The 15,268-nt window shown below is 42.3% G+C and overlaps 1 protein-coding gene across 1 annotated transcript in view; it reads left to right on the forward strand.

The window, feature by feature from the left end:
* The window catches only part of RAB30 (RAB30, member RAS oncogene family), a 63,610-nt gene that overhangs the window by 399 nt on the left and 47,943 nt on the right, over nucleotides 1-15,268 (forward strand). The gene's annotated exons all lie outside the window — the stretch shown is intronic.

Genomic DNA, 15,268 nt, shown 5'->3' on the forward strand with positions numbered 1-15,268 from the left:
GTCGACAAGCTTGATAATTATTTTGGAGGGGTGGTTGCGTGTGAAAAATCCTTACTGAGAGACTTGCCGTCTGCAGAACGATCATCAGACAGTGTTGATTTCCCTTCGTATACAGATGTTGGAGGGATGTGTGTCCGGTATTGAGGGAAAGACGCAACTGAGATGTGGATTTATGGTAGTTTGGTGCCTTTCAAATGCTTGGTGCATTTCAAGAGTTGATTTAAAGGGAAATAAGATAGTGACTTAATATTGTCTTTGAATACTTTGTTGTCTTTTTTTCTTGTATTTAAAAGAACAAATGGATGATCTATTTGAATAACAGACTTACTGCATATGTGAAATGCTTTCTTTCCCTTTCCCCACATCTTTAGGTTAACACATTAGAAAGAGCCACAGGCGGTAGGCTCAATCATATTAAAATATCTGTATAAAATATAAAAATAAAGGTACAACACACACTTCACATTTCTGTGTTAGTGTGTCACATTTCTTTTTATCAGTCACAGGATGTTTGTCTGATTTTTTTAAATTAAGAGTATTCTCTTTTAAATATGGCTAATTCCAAGTGTCACTGAGTTGTTTGAAAAAAGTAAGCATCTCTAGATCTTTTTAAATAAACTCCATTGCAATTGTCAGTACACAATAACAAATAAGTAGTAATTTGATTGTACTTTCCTGAGAGACAGTTTTAATAACAAAAAACTGGAGGGAATCCTGTTACAGTTTGCCATCTCAGTGATGAAAGTAGCAGCAAATATGATTGATCTTATCAGTTTAAGATCTTAATTTGCTATGGCTTAATGATGCCAAGATGCTATAAAATAAGTGTATTTCTGGCTGGTGAGTTCTGGGACTGGTGATAGGAAAAGAAAAAAAATTGGCACTGGGGGGCTATTGTTATGTGTATTGTAGGTTTTTGTTAGATCTGTTGCTTGTCTCCTTTATTGAAAAAGTGACTTGAGTTGCATGACTAGCTATTAGCTATTTCAGTTATTTCAGATTTATTTTTGAGTAGAGTGAGTGAATATATACTTTTAAAACCAACAGCTGGACTGTTAGATGCTCTAGACAGCTGTTCCCAGTCTTAACTATTGAACTTTCTTTTTGTGATCCACTTGGTTTTTCTTTTGACATAAATAGAAGAAATGTGGGTGTTTTAAAATTAACTCTGGAATCCAACACAGTGTCACAGTGCAGTCCTCATTTTCTTTGGAGGCAGTGCAGAGCACAGGATATGGGGGAGAGGGAATCTGAGTCCTTTCCTCATTCTCTTCTTAACTCTGTGGGGAAAGTCACTTGCTTCAGTTTCCCTATCTGTAAAATGGGGATAATGCCCACTTTTGTTAAGTGCTTTCAGATGTTTGCACGAACCATTAACAAGGTTCAAAATATTTCTTTTTCTAAAATCATATCATCACACCAATCCAAGTGTGCTCCAGAGAAATCTACTTTCTGTTGTATAACATATTAGCAGTAAAAATAAAGCTTTTCTTCACTGCAGAATTCGCAGCATCTCCCAGCAGGATCCTGTCAAAGTTTTACTCCAAGGACTGACTCTGGGCACAGGAAGGGTGTGTGCAGCTGAGCTGATTTTCCCCTCTCTGCTGCATATTTGCTTCTGCGCTACTCTTGTGTAACTGAGACGGTTTTGTCCTCTGGCAGACTTTCCTTGGAATAGCAATGCTAAGGGATGTGTGACATGAGTGCAATGTGGACAATGAAACTCCCTGTTTCTTTTGATCAAAGTGTTTGCAAACACTAACACAATGGTTATGGAGTCAGTGTGTAAAACAGTGCATTTTATGTGATCTTATCTTGCAACTCCATTCCTGAGGGGTAAACATTCCTCAGCTAATTCTCCTCCTATTTTCTCTCTTTTTTTTTCTTCCTTCCTTCCTTCCTTCCTTCCTTCCTTCCTTCCTTCCGTGTTGTTGCTAAGTTAAAGGAGAAGAAAAGCAGTGCATGCAGTCCAGTTGCCTTTTGTTTTTTTTAGACTTTTGTTTTGTGCAATGGCGTCCCCATACTCCCCTTTTTTATTAAGGGAGTGAGCGTGTAATTTAATATATGGTTCTCCTGTTGGCTGTAAGAGAGAAACCTTTACAGCAATGATTTTGTAAGCTATGAGAAGCAAGTGCTAGAACTGCAGTGATAGAATGAAAGTGTATTCTGTAAATCAATGATATGTAAGTTTTATGAGAAATCTATACATCAGGGGATTCATAGAATGGGGGGCTACTATAGTCCCTAATGTAAATACAGTGCCTGTGTATTTATACTCATCTTGCATTCGTATTCATTGTTTTCATGTACGCTTGTTTTATCATGTTCCTATATTAGTGAATTTATATAATTAGTAATAATTTTTCCTAACGTGTTAGCTCTCAGATGCTACATAATAATTTAGCAAAAATTAGAGTTAGAAAGCACATAAAAAATTCAAACACCAAGTAGCATGCAGGCAAATGCAATATGTATGGGGATGTGTTGCAGTTTTTGCCCTGCAGTAACAGAAATGGAAAAAGACTATAGGTCATCATCTGTTACCATGAATGAGAAACAAGGTGGGTGAGGTAATGTCTTTTATTGGACTGTCTTCTGTTGGTAAGGGAGACAAGCTATTGAACTCAATCCATTACAAGATATTACCTCACCCACATGGTTTCCCCAAGATCCTGGGACTGACATTGCTACTCCTACACTGCATAAAACCATGAATGAACAAAGTCAAGAACTATCAGGTCAATCCTCCTCCTAAATAGCTGATTTGTAGAAACTTCAGGTTACTTATGTCGTGATCCTGCAAAAACTCAAGTGTGTGTATTTACTCATGCAAATAATAACCCTATTAGGCTTTAAAGGACTGCTTGTGTGAATAAAGATATGCACAAGTCAACATGATTGTAAGGTCAACACCTTATTTCAGGGGTGGGCAATAATTTTTGCAGGGGGGACACTTTGCAGGGGGGCCTCAGGCAGAAGGGGGCTATTCCTTCTAGGTGTAGTCCATCCCTGGAGGGGAGGAGACCTTGTGCACTTCTCCTGCCCCCAGGCTAATCAGGATCTAGGGATAGGGGATCACATGACGTCTCCCTCCCCCACCCTGCCAGGGGTGCGTGGTGCCTAGAGGAAACCACCAGCCATTTTCAACAGCTTGTGCCATGCGTCCCAGGCTGGGGGAGAAGACTTTGTGCGCTCCCTCCTGTCCCCAGGTCTTGATTGGCCTGGGTGTGGGGGAGCAGCAGGATGGCTGTAGGCCGGATCAAATAGTTTGGTGAGCCGGGTCCGGCCCATGGACCCTGCTTTGCCCACCCTTGATTTATTTGCTAAGAATCAGCAATGAGCTATACACTGTATTGGATGCAAAGAAAAATGGTCCGTAACTGTAAATACTTTGGGATAGGGAAGGTCACAATCCCACACTGGAATCTACTAGCATGGACACATTTTAAGTCCAACCCTGATATGCAATTGGGATCTAAAACACAGACACAAATAATAAAAGGTGGACTAAGAGATCCAAGGAAAGTGTTGACATGGATTTGTTCTCTGCTGCAGTGCTGGGTGAGAGAAGGCATTTGACTCACTTAGGCTAGGGTAAGGCGTGGAGGGTTGTGAGAGAAATGAGCCTTTAGAAAAGATTTGAATGAAGAGAGTTTGATGTACTGGGGCTTAAGTGGTCCGTCATATTGGGGACATTTGGAAGAAGAGACATCAGCAGTGGGAGGGAAAAATGAAGAGGATGCTGAGTCTGGCATATCTTGTGTGTCTTTTTCTTTTGTTCCACACACAAACCAGGTTTTTCCTCCATTTTTTTGACCAATGTAACTTACTTGTGAGTGTATTAAATTCCCCCTCCCACCCATGACAGTGTGCATGAAATGAGTCATGTATAACTTGAGTGAGAGAGCCTTACCTTTTCACTCAAGCTGTAGCAACTCCTGGTTTTTGTTCTGGAGGTTCCCAGTTCAGTCTTAAGTGTATTAGTCAAGATGGCATCCGTCATTGGCAACTTCAGTTGTCTGGTGTAAATTGTGATATGACTTACGTAGATGATGCAGCTGTATTGTTTGCTTGCTTGGGGCCCACTTATTTTTTTCCTCATAAATAAAATTAAATGAACAGTTATAACAGGCCTGATTCTATAGTCAAGAATTAGGTACAATCCTTTTAGTTTTTAGTGGGAGATTTGCTTTTTTTTGGTGATGGGTCCTAAAATATTATTAAATTTTGCTGATAATAGTTTCAGAAATATCAGTCAGGAAACATGTCTGAAACCAGCTGGCTTGTGTGTGTGTTTTGTCCAGATTAAAGATGTATGTGGCAAAATGAAAGTTAAAGAAATTATTGATCATAATATAAGTAAGTGCATTGATGAGGACAATAGGACAGGAATTGCAGAGGATGGGACAAGATAGGTTAAACCTTGGAATAATGGGATAACATTTAAATCAGGGAAAATTGGGGATAGATATCAAGCAAAATCTCTGAGAGTGAGGCTTACTTACTTAGCTGAGTGGAGATTATTCCGTTCTCCTAAGTGGTGACAGCTCTATTATTAAATCATTAACTCAGTTGAAGAATACCTGGAGTATGGATTGTAGGAACTGCTCTGTATTGGTAGGGAGCATGGGCTAGATGACCTAAAAGAACCTTTTTAGTCTCTCATTTAATTTATTTACTGCAGGATGAAATCATAGAATCAATTATTGACATAATTGGTGAGAAAAATTGTGCTGGTTTTTAATGCTTGTTTTATAGCATGAAAAATTGTTCTGTCATGTTTGTGATCTAAACCTTTCCTGGAGTATGATGCGTCTCAACTGGACCATTAAGTGAAACAAAACAAATTGGAGCAAATGTATCCCTGATGTAACTCCATTTCATTCATTACAATTACATGAGGAATTGTAATAAATTGGACCATTACAATCAACGTTCCTATTTAAATGTAGTTAGATTTGGCAGGATTCAAATTTTAGTGGTACATGTTGGTAGAGAGAGATTTCATCCCCCCCCACCCCCCAGAAATTAGGGATGTTAAATATCAGTTAATTGAATAGTCAATTAACCTCATGAATTCTTATCAGTTACTCACTTGTTCTATAGTACTTGGAGAGTGGGGTCAGCAGCCAGTGCACTAAGGCCCCACTCCTGAGGAGCCCCCTGCCACTCTGCGCTGCTGCCTCTGTGTTAGAAGCAGCAGCAGGGGATGCCCAGTGGGAGCTGGTCTGCGAGGGAAGCCAGTTTAAAAACCAGCTCCCCTCGCAGACCACCTTCCTGTTGCCCTGTGCTGCTGCCTCTGATAGGTAGATCCCAGCCAGAGCCAGGCTGCTGGCTAGCCTGCTAAAAAAATTTACTGGCAGAGAGGAGGGGCAGAAATACGTGTAGTCTATAGCATTACTACAACATAATGTTTAACCAGTTTATATCCCTCGTGTGTTGCCATCACTCCTAGGAGCCACTGTGCTGTGCCAGCAGTTCCTCTGAGGCATACAGCTATACCACCTTCAGTCCTGTCTCCAGCCATGTTTCCTATCTGGAGTTGTACAGTTTGTTTCAAGGTTATTTTCTTTGTACAGGTTGAACCTCTCTAGTCCAGAACTCTCAGGTCTGGAAACATCTGTCGTCTGGAATGATTTTAGTTAGCTGGATGTCCACTGTTTATTGGTGTGGCCAAGTTTTCCGCAGTCTCATGAAGTTTGTTTACAGCCACGAGTCCTAGCTCTTAGTGTTCTGTGCTGTTATTTAGCTCTGATTTACCCTGAAATGTCCTGTCCAGGAAGCAGTGAAAGTGTTGGTAGTGCTGCTAGACAATATTGACCTCTCCTAGTCTGGAAAATTCTCTCGTTTGAAACTGCTCAGGTCCTGAGGATGCTGGACTAGAGAAGTTCAGCACGTATATTGTGATGTGATATTGGCAATTTGTGTTTTCACGGTTATGAACTTTTAACATCCCAAATCTTAGGGTGTGTCTAGACTACAGGTTTTTTTTTTAAAGTGGCCTTTTTTGAAAAAACTTCCCCTGCGTCTAGACTGCTGCCACGTCCTTTCGAAAGTAAATAGAAAGAACGCAGCAGTTTTTTCGACCGTGGAAAACCTTGTTTTATGAGGAATAACGCCTTTTTTCGAAAGTGCAGGGGTGCTCTGTTTCGAAAAAGCGGCTTGCTTTTTTGAAAGTACAGATTGTAGTCTAGATGCTCTTTTTTGAAAGATTTTTTCAAAAGTATCTTTAGAAAAAGCCTCTTTCGAAAGAGGCTTGCAGTCTAGATGTAGACTTAGTGTCTACTGTCAAATGATTATCTGACCTCTTCTATTGTCTGACCCTTCCATACTTTCCCATAATTGTGCACATTTATATTGATAATATCAAAATAAATGCTTAAAGTAAATATTGATATGATCTGTCATAGTATTTTAAAAAATTGTTTCTGCCAAACCCAAATGTAACTGAGAGCAAATTAAAGTGTATCTTTATTACAATTGGTTCTTCACTGCTCCTCATTTGAGCTACTAAAATACAGTAGTGTATCAATGGACTAATGCTTAACTCCAGATCTTCAGTCATGCCTTCCATGTTTCTGATGATGGAACTTCAGAAGGGGAAGTGCTTTCACTAAAAAGGGGGTCATTTTTTTTCTGTGACTGAAAACTGCTCAAGTGAAGCAAATTTATCAGTATCAATTATTTCTCACGAAAAACTCTGTCTTCTCAGCCTCCTCACATAGTAGCTAGTAGGAACACAACTGTGTGCCTTTATGCTTAACTTTTACATATATTTCAGGTATGTCATATTCCCCAATGAAAATATTAGTGCTTGAGGACATTATGTGGGTTTAGGGGATTTCCTGGAGAATTTTGGATTTTGTATATACAAAATTACTTTAGTGCATTGAGACTTTATGCTGCGGATCCAAGAAGTCTGAGATTTCAAGAGCTGGCGCACACATTTTGTTAAAAAAAAAAAGTGTATCCCTTCTGTTTCTGAATAATGTATACTGTTTAAAGGGTATCTGTGCGCATTTTATTCATTCCAGCATTTTTTCATATTTCCAAAACACAGTAGTATCTTTCAGCATGAATACGATAAGTGTGTACACACAAAAATTTGCATTAGTTTGATTGAACTTTGACTAATTTGTAGAAATTAGTCAAAATTTCACTTAACTGTCTTGCAAATAAAAGTGCAAACTCCTAACCAAATGGAAATTGCTTTATCTGAACCATGCAACTGAAGCTGCTTCTTGTGATGTGTTTTGTTGTGATGTGTTACTTATGTTTAACATCTTCATCAACGATTTAAATGATGGCATAGAGAGCATGATTATTAAGTTTGCACATGATATCAAGCAGGGAGGTGTTGCAAGTGCTTTGGAGGACAGGGCCAAAATTCAAAATGATCTGGACAAATTAGAGGAAAGGTCTGAGGTAAATAGGATGAAGTTTAATAAGGACAAATCAAAGTACTCCATTTAGGAAGGAACAGTCTCTTTCACACAGGGGCTACATCTACACTGCAGGATTCTTGCGCAAGTGCGCATCCACACTGCCATGTGCTTTTGCACAAGAGATGTGCTTTTGTGCAAGAGAGCATCCACACTGCCATGGATGCTCTTGTGCAAGAAAGCTCTGACGGCCATTCACAGAATAGCCATCAGAGCACTTGTGCTTTTTCCTGTTGTTTGTCCACACATGCCTTTTTGTAAAAGAGCTTTTGCGCAAAAAGGCGTATTCCTCATAGAAAGAGGAATAACTCTTGAGCAAAAAGCCCTGACTTTTGACGATCTACTGTACTTTTTCTTGCACAAAAACATGCTTGTAGTGTGGACGCTCCGTGAGTTTTTGTGCAAAAACTCTGCAGTATAGACTTAGCCATGCAGAATGGGAAGTGACTGTCTAAGAAGTACTGCAGAAAGAGATTTAGGGGTCACAGTAGTCCATACGCTAAATATGAGTCAACACTGTGACACTGTTGGAAAAAAAACCAAACATGAATCTGGGATGCGTTAACAGGAGTGTTGTGAGCAAGACATGAGAAGTCATTCTTCTGCTCTACTCTGTGCTCATGAGGCCTCAATTGGAGTATTGTGTCCAGTTCTGGGCACCACATTTCAAGAAAGATGTAGAAAATTAGAGAATATCCAGAGAAGAGCAACAAAAATGATTAAAGGTCTAGAAAACTAGGGAAGTTAAAATTAGATTAATCAACTAATCGAATAGTCAATGGAATTTCCATTGACTATTTAATTAGTTGATAAGGGCACTTACTACATTTCAAAGTGTAAGAGCCTGCGCAGCTGTTGCTTCATTTCAAAGGTGGAAGTGCTGCATGGCCTTTCACTTTTCCCCAGCTGACTACTACTTCAGTATAATACTTTAAGTACAGACTTAAATAGATCCATAGTCAGATGTTGCAAAACTCCCCATCCACCTTCAAACCCAAAGATGCAACTTCTTAGCATGGGCTTTCTCTGTACTAGCAAGCTGCACCGGTAAAAAGCTGTCGTCATACTGCGACTGCAAATCTATTTTGGCAGAGCACATACGCAATTGGCCACTTGTGTTGGGTGTATTGTGCCCACGCAGTCTCAAAATGTATCAGCAAAACTATGTGAACTGTGGGTAGCTATTCAGTGTCCTCCACCTTGCTTCTGGGACCAAGAATCTTATGGGAAATAACCATCGTGTAGTATGGGACAGCTGTTGTATAATGTAGAGTATCTATTGTCCTCTCAGGGAATAGTGAGTCAAATGCCCGCAGTTTCTTCGTTCTCGCCTAGAACGAACTACTCTTATATACCATTTATGAGCTTGCTGCTGTGAATGCTATTCATGGAACAACTGCACTATAAAAAAAATACCTGTACTGCCATCAGAAATACTTGTACTGCCATTTGTGCCCCTTTCTCGTGCATCCCACATGAATTGGTGTTATCTCCTCCCCTTCTGGTAGTGTTTCTCTTTTCAGCCTGTTTCCCAGGACTGAGACAAATTTTCTGTTTGTTCTTGTCAAGAGGATATTCATGGATGTCCCGGTGGCTTAGCCATCCTAAACAATCAGCCTCGCCCCGACCACAGTCCACCCCCTGAATGCCTGCTGTAGGGGCACTGGTGGCGGAGTGTTGCTTTCCCTGAGCACCTGCCCTCCTTGTGCTCCAGGGAGGCTTGGGCCGCACTGCCGCCTCCCTCCCCGCTGCATCCAGGGGAGGGGAGGCTTGGGCCACCCGCACAGCTGCTTCCCTTCCTGCTGTTCTGGGGCTAGGGATGCTGGAACCACATGGCTGCCTCCCTTCCTGTTGCTCCTGGGAGCCGGCTTGGGCTGCAGTCGCCTCCCTTTCTGCTGCTCCTGGGGCTGGGGAAGGCTTGGGCCATGTGGCCTCTTTCCTTCCCACTGTTCTGGGGATGCGGAGGCACATATGCATGTGCTCTTCCCCTCCCTATGGTGGGGGGAGGGCATGCACGCTCAGTGTGGCTCCTCCTTCTCCCCTTTGCATGGTGGGGGCAGAGCCTCAGCAGAGGGGGCGGGTCTGTCTCTCCCTAGCCCCAGCTGCACCAACCGCCCATGCGGATATTCAAACCATGTGTATGTTGGACCATTAAAAGACCCTCACTTTATTACAAAGGGATGATTTTGTGATAGTGATCAACCCTGAGTTGGGAGCAACAATTAGGTACCGTGTAGGGAAACAGAGAATCAGGACCTACTTCTGCAAAGCATGTAAGCACATGCTCAGCTTTAAGTATGTGAATTGTTCTGATGGATATTTGAACTAAAAACTTCTTTTTTTCCTTCTCCCTGCTTTCTGAACTAATATGTAATGGTGAAGAGAGACAGTAGAAGTAATTCGCTGGCAATAGTAAAAAAAGACAGAGTGTTACCTTACACATGGAAAATAAACTATTAAAAAACTGAGTAGTTTTAATTATTCTTTATTATTTATTTAATTGAACTGATTAAATCCAAAATAAGTTGAGCACAGACTCCCACAACACAGCCAACCAACAGAAAACAAACAGCAACAAAAATCCATAATCACTTTGGCTAAGATAAATGAGGATGATATCTAAATAAATATAAAAAACCAGAGAATTGGCCTCTGAAGCAAAATAACAAAACTGGCACTAATTATTGTTTACTGACTGTGGCTCATCAAATCAGTAAGTCTATTGCATCAGTTCCTAAAGTAGCTATTAGATAACCAGGTCAGGATGTTAAATGTCAGACTCTTTTCTGGAAATGACCACATTACAACTTAAACTGTAAACTACTTTCCCTTTTCGTTCTGTGAATATTCCTTTGGATAATGCCCCTCATTTTTTTAACCTCATGACTACTGATATTCTGTGGGCTTGGTTCTGCAAACAGATGTGCCTGTGTGGAGTCCAGTTACCACTGAGATAATTGAGAACTCTGCAGTTTAAGATGGATCCTTTTTTCTTTTTCTTTTTCCTGCTTAAGGCTCAAGGTTTAGACTTACATGTCCGTGAGTTACATACTCACTGTCTAGTTGCAAAATATGTATTTTGTACAACTGAGCTTTTGAGGAAACTGTAGGTTATTGGGTAAGTGCATATTTTTGCCTTGCTAGAATGGAGTTTTTCTTTTAAAAGAATTGTATGCTAATTTGTGGACTTCTAGGTATGCAGAATTTAGACCTAAAAAGAAAGTCATGCTCTTTTCACATTTAAAAATACATTGACAGCCAATGACTCAATTAAAGCTGAATTTTCAATGTAAAATGGGATGTAAAATGTTGATTAATTGGCTAATCAAATAGTCGATACAATTTGCATCGACTATTCGATTAGTTGATAAATGCGCCTCTGCCGTTGAAGAGTAGCAACAGCTCTGGAGCTGTTGCTACACTTCAAAGGCAAAAGTGCTGCGGGGAGCACAAGGCCGCAGTCCCCCACTGGCTCCATGCTCCTTGTGGCATTTCAAAGAGGCAGCGCCACATGGAGCCCGGGGTCAGCGAGCAGCATTTCAAAGCAGCAGTGCCACATGGAGCCCAGGGTCTGGCCCCGGGCTCCACACAGCGCAGCTGCTTTGAAGCACTTCCATTTCTTCCCCCCCTCCTTGTTGCATCTTTCTGATAGAGGCAGCAAGGATGGGGGAAGCGACTAGTCGACTAGTGTGTCAACTGATAAGCATTTGTTTATCAGCTAACTGACTATTCATTCACATCCCTATTTTCATTTTTTCAGAATTTGACTCTTGCTATTTATTATAGTAATGAATTCCTACCTGAAGGATTGATTTATTTTTAAAACAGTTTTTCAAATATTACTGTGACATGAACAACCAACCAGTACCATTCTGATCCTTTTATTGTTTGTATTTATGACATTAATTACATATTTTTTAAAGTTGGAACCATTATTTGTGCCGTGAATGAAATATAGGTAGGGACTTTCTATTTGCATATCCGTGAAGTCTTGCCTAGTAAGGTGTTGCAACTTGTTCAGTAATATGAAGAGGGAGAAATAATGTGCTAATATGCAAATAGTTTTGACTGCTGGAAGGAGGCATGTCACAAACAATAAAAAGCTCTTTTCATGTCCTGTATTTCAAAGATCTATTTCAAATGGACAGACCAATCTGTATTATGTGGGAAAGGAATTATCCGTCTATGCTCAGCATTTTAAGATTCAGTGTTTTACTTTTTGTTTTTCTGCCACCACTTCTAACAGATCTCTCTCTGACTTCTAGATGCTGAGGCTGAATCACAAAATGTGAATCACTTGATGATTGCTCTGTTCTGCTCATTCTCTTTGAAGCATCTGGTATTGGCCACTGTCAGAAGACCAGATTCTGGTCTAGGTGGACCATTGCTCTGATCTAGTCTCACCATTTTTAAGTTCTTCTGTTCTTACAGTCTGAGATTTTGGTTTGACCAGGAGACTGGGTAGGAGTAGAAAGGTAAATCTGTGAATCATCAGGGTAGACATGATAGTTTAAATAATATTTGTGACTTAGAGCACCCAGAAGAGAGTCTGTTGAGGAAGAAGAGGCATGTGTTAAGTTTCTGTAGGACCTGCCCCCCAGAAATATTGGAGTGAAGATGCTGATGAAGATCGTAAATGAAGTGTTGAAGGAATGATTGGAAGTAAGTGGAAAGCCAGGAGAGGCTAGAGTTATGAAAGTTGATGGAGGACAAGATTGCAGAGGGAAAGAGCATGGTGATCTGTGATAAATTGGAAGATTTCCTGGGCAAATATGGGTGCCATCAGGTTTTCGAGAAACTAAGCTTTAATTTTTATTTTCTTAACTCACCTTGTGAATATGGCTGTGAAAGTCTTCCAAATATAGTGTGAAAACCAATGCAGTGCTGCCTTCCAAAACCAGCAGACAGCTCCAACACTGCCTTTACTCTTCAGAACTTTTCCCAAGCAACAGAAAAAGCTGTCTGGAGTCTTTCCCTTTATCTGCTGCTCTTTAGAACCCGTGGGGCTAAGAATCAGAATAATCTCACTTTTGTTGCTGTGTGAGTAAGGAAATGGCATTATAGCTACTCACAGCAAAGGAAGATTTAAATTATGAGGCTGTGTCTACATTGGCATGCTGCCTGTCTATACTGGCAGGGAGTTCTTGCGCAAGAACACTGACGTTCCAATGTGTGAAATCAGGGCTTCTTGCGCAAAAACTCTGATGCTCCCGCTCAGGAATAAGCCCTCTTGCGCAACTGTTCTTGCACAAGAGGCCAGTGTAGACAGGCAACATGAATTTCTTATGCAAGAAAGCCCGATGGCTAAAATGTCCATCGGAGCTTTCTTGCACAAGAGAGCATCTACACTGGCACACATGCTCTTGTGTGAAAACACATCTCTTGCGCAAAGGCACATGCCAGTGTAGACACTCTCTTGAGCAAATACTTTAACGCAAGAGTTCTTGAGTTAAAGAGTATTTGCGCAAGATCATGCCAATGTAGACGTAGCTCAAGTGAGGTTGGAGTGGAGCAGTGGAGACGTGTGACTCTTTTTGGGTGACACTAGGTGTCTGGGGTGAATGTCAGGGAGGGAGCCCAGTCTTTGTTCACTATGGGAAACTCTCCAGCCACTGACTACTGGTAAAACAGGAGCTCCACTTTAGGCTCTGCAAGCCCTGTTCTTTCCCTCTACACTTCTACAGGATAAGCATTTACATATCCTGTTTTGTTCAGCTTGAGTGCCCAGTCCCTTAGTCTTCTGGACAGTGCTGTCCCTACGGGGGTGCAGGAGCAACACCCTCTCCACCCACTCTTCCTGCCCCTGCTTTGCCCTGCCCCCATCTCCACTACTTCCCCCAAGCCCCACTTCTGCCCCACCTCTTCCTGCCTTTACTCCGCTCCTGTTCCCTCAAGAGACATGACCCAGGGGGATTACTGGGAGGTCTGGCGCTGGCAGCAGGGTCAAGCCACTCTACGCCCACTGCGGCAGTGGGAAGTAAAATGATGCAGCCGCAGCCTGCTCTGCTCCCAGCCTCATTGCTGGGGGGAGCAGAGCGGGTTGGGGCCAAGTCACTCCATTTCCTGACATCGTGGTGAAGTGGAGCAACCTGGCTGGAAGATGGCAGAGCAGAGCAGGGTGGGGCTGGATTGCTCCACTTCCTGCTAGGTATATGAAAGATTTATCAGATAGTGGATACTTATCAGACAGTGGATACACTAGTCGACTAGTCGCTTCCCCCCTTACTGCTTCTATCAGAAAGAGGCAGCCGGGGTGGGGGGAGGGGAGAGGGGAGGAGGCTTCAGAGCAGCAGCACTGTGTGGAGCCGGGGTCAGCTGCGGGCTCCCCACTGACCCCAGGCTCCACATGGGACTACCATTTTGAAATGTGAGGAGCTCCCCACGGCGTTTCAAAGCAGCAGTGCTGCATGGAGCTGGAGTCAGCGGGCGAGTCCCCAGCTGGTCCCTGGCTCCACGCTGTGTTTCAAAGCAGCAATGCCATGTATAGTGAGGGTCAGTGGGGGAGTCCGCAGCTGGCCTCCAGCTCCATGTGATGCTGCCGCTTTGAAACTCCACAGCGAGCAAGGGACCAACAGGGGACTCCATCAGTCCACTGCTGGCCCAGTGCTCCCGGCATCGCTTTTGTCTTTGAAGTGTAGCAACAGCCCTGAGACTGTTGCTACACTTCAAAAGCGAGGCTCCCTAATAGACTAATCAAATAGTCGATGCAACTTGCATTAACTATTTGATTAGCCTATTAATCTAAATTTAACATCCCTACTTCCTGCTGCTGGTGAGTGCAGAGGTGGGCCTGTCTCTGCTGCCAGTGCCAGGCCCCCTCAGCACTCTCTTAGGCCCCATGGGGGTCCGCAAAGGACAGGATGGTTCTGCTTCTAAACACTTACAATGCACATCGATACACTGCTTCCAAGAAAGCAGTTCAACCCAGTTGATTGGTTTCACTTCAGATCAACATTCTTCTTCGCACAAGGCACTTAAACAGGTTTATAGTAAAACCAGATTGAAGTTTATTTACCTGAGCTTGCTAAAGCGTCAAAGAAAATACCATACAAGGATTTTGGAAACCGGAGTCTACAGATAAAAGAAAGATATAACATGCAGTTAATAGTCCATATTTATTTAAAAAGTACTTTCCTGCTTCATGAGATCTCTCTCATCTAAAGGTCATTCTTTCCTTGCAGAAGGGATCCAAAAACTAGGATTCAGTTTTCATAAGAGTCCCACACTATTAAAGTCCTTGCTCCTGTAATGGGGAGGAATTCTCTTTTACAATTCCAGGCCATTGTCCCATATTGATCAGAAGAGAGGAAATAATTGACAAGCCTCCAGCACCCACAGTCGCTTAACAGACCAGGGGCAAGCCGATTACTTTAGGACCAGGGGCGAACCTAGACTAGCTGCCAGCAACTGGCGCCCTAGGCAAACCATGCAATCGGCACCCCCCACCTCCAAACCCCTCAATGATATTGCGCCACCATTTGGTGCCCCATTTAACTTGGCTCCCTAGGCGACCACCTAGTTGGCCTATATGGACAGACTGCCCCTGTGTAGGACAGGAGTCACAATCAATCCTGACTGAGTCAGCCATGCCAGAGCACTCTAAACAGACCTAACTTTTGTAAGGCGACTCAGAGACTGAACGTCCCCATAAGTGGAAGACACCAATGTCCGAGAACCTGGAAAGGGTGGAGCAATGTGTTCATGTGTGGAAAAGGAATGAGATTCTGAAACTTCCTGAGTGCGACCCCAGATGAAGTCTCAGCTTTTCACATCTCGTAGCCCAGGAGTCTCCTATTCAGATATTTTTATTGGAGTTTGTTTGCCAA

This window comes from Pelodiscus sinensis, chromosome 1, assembly GCF_052426305.1.
Source record: "Pelodiscus sinensis isolate ZL-2025 chromosome 1, ASM5242630v1, whole genome shotgun sequence".
NCBI lineage: Eukaryota > Metazoa > Chordata > Testudines > Trionychidae > Pelodiscus > Pelodiscus sinensis.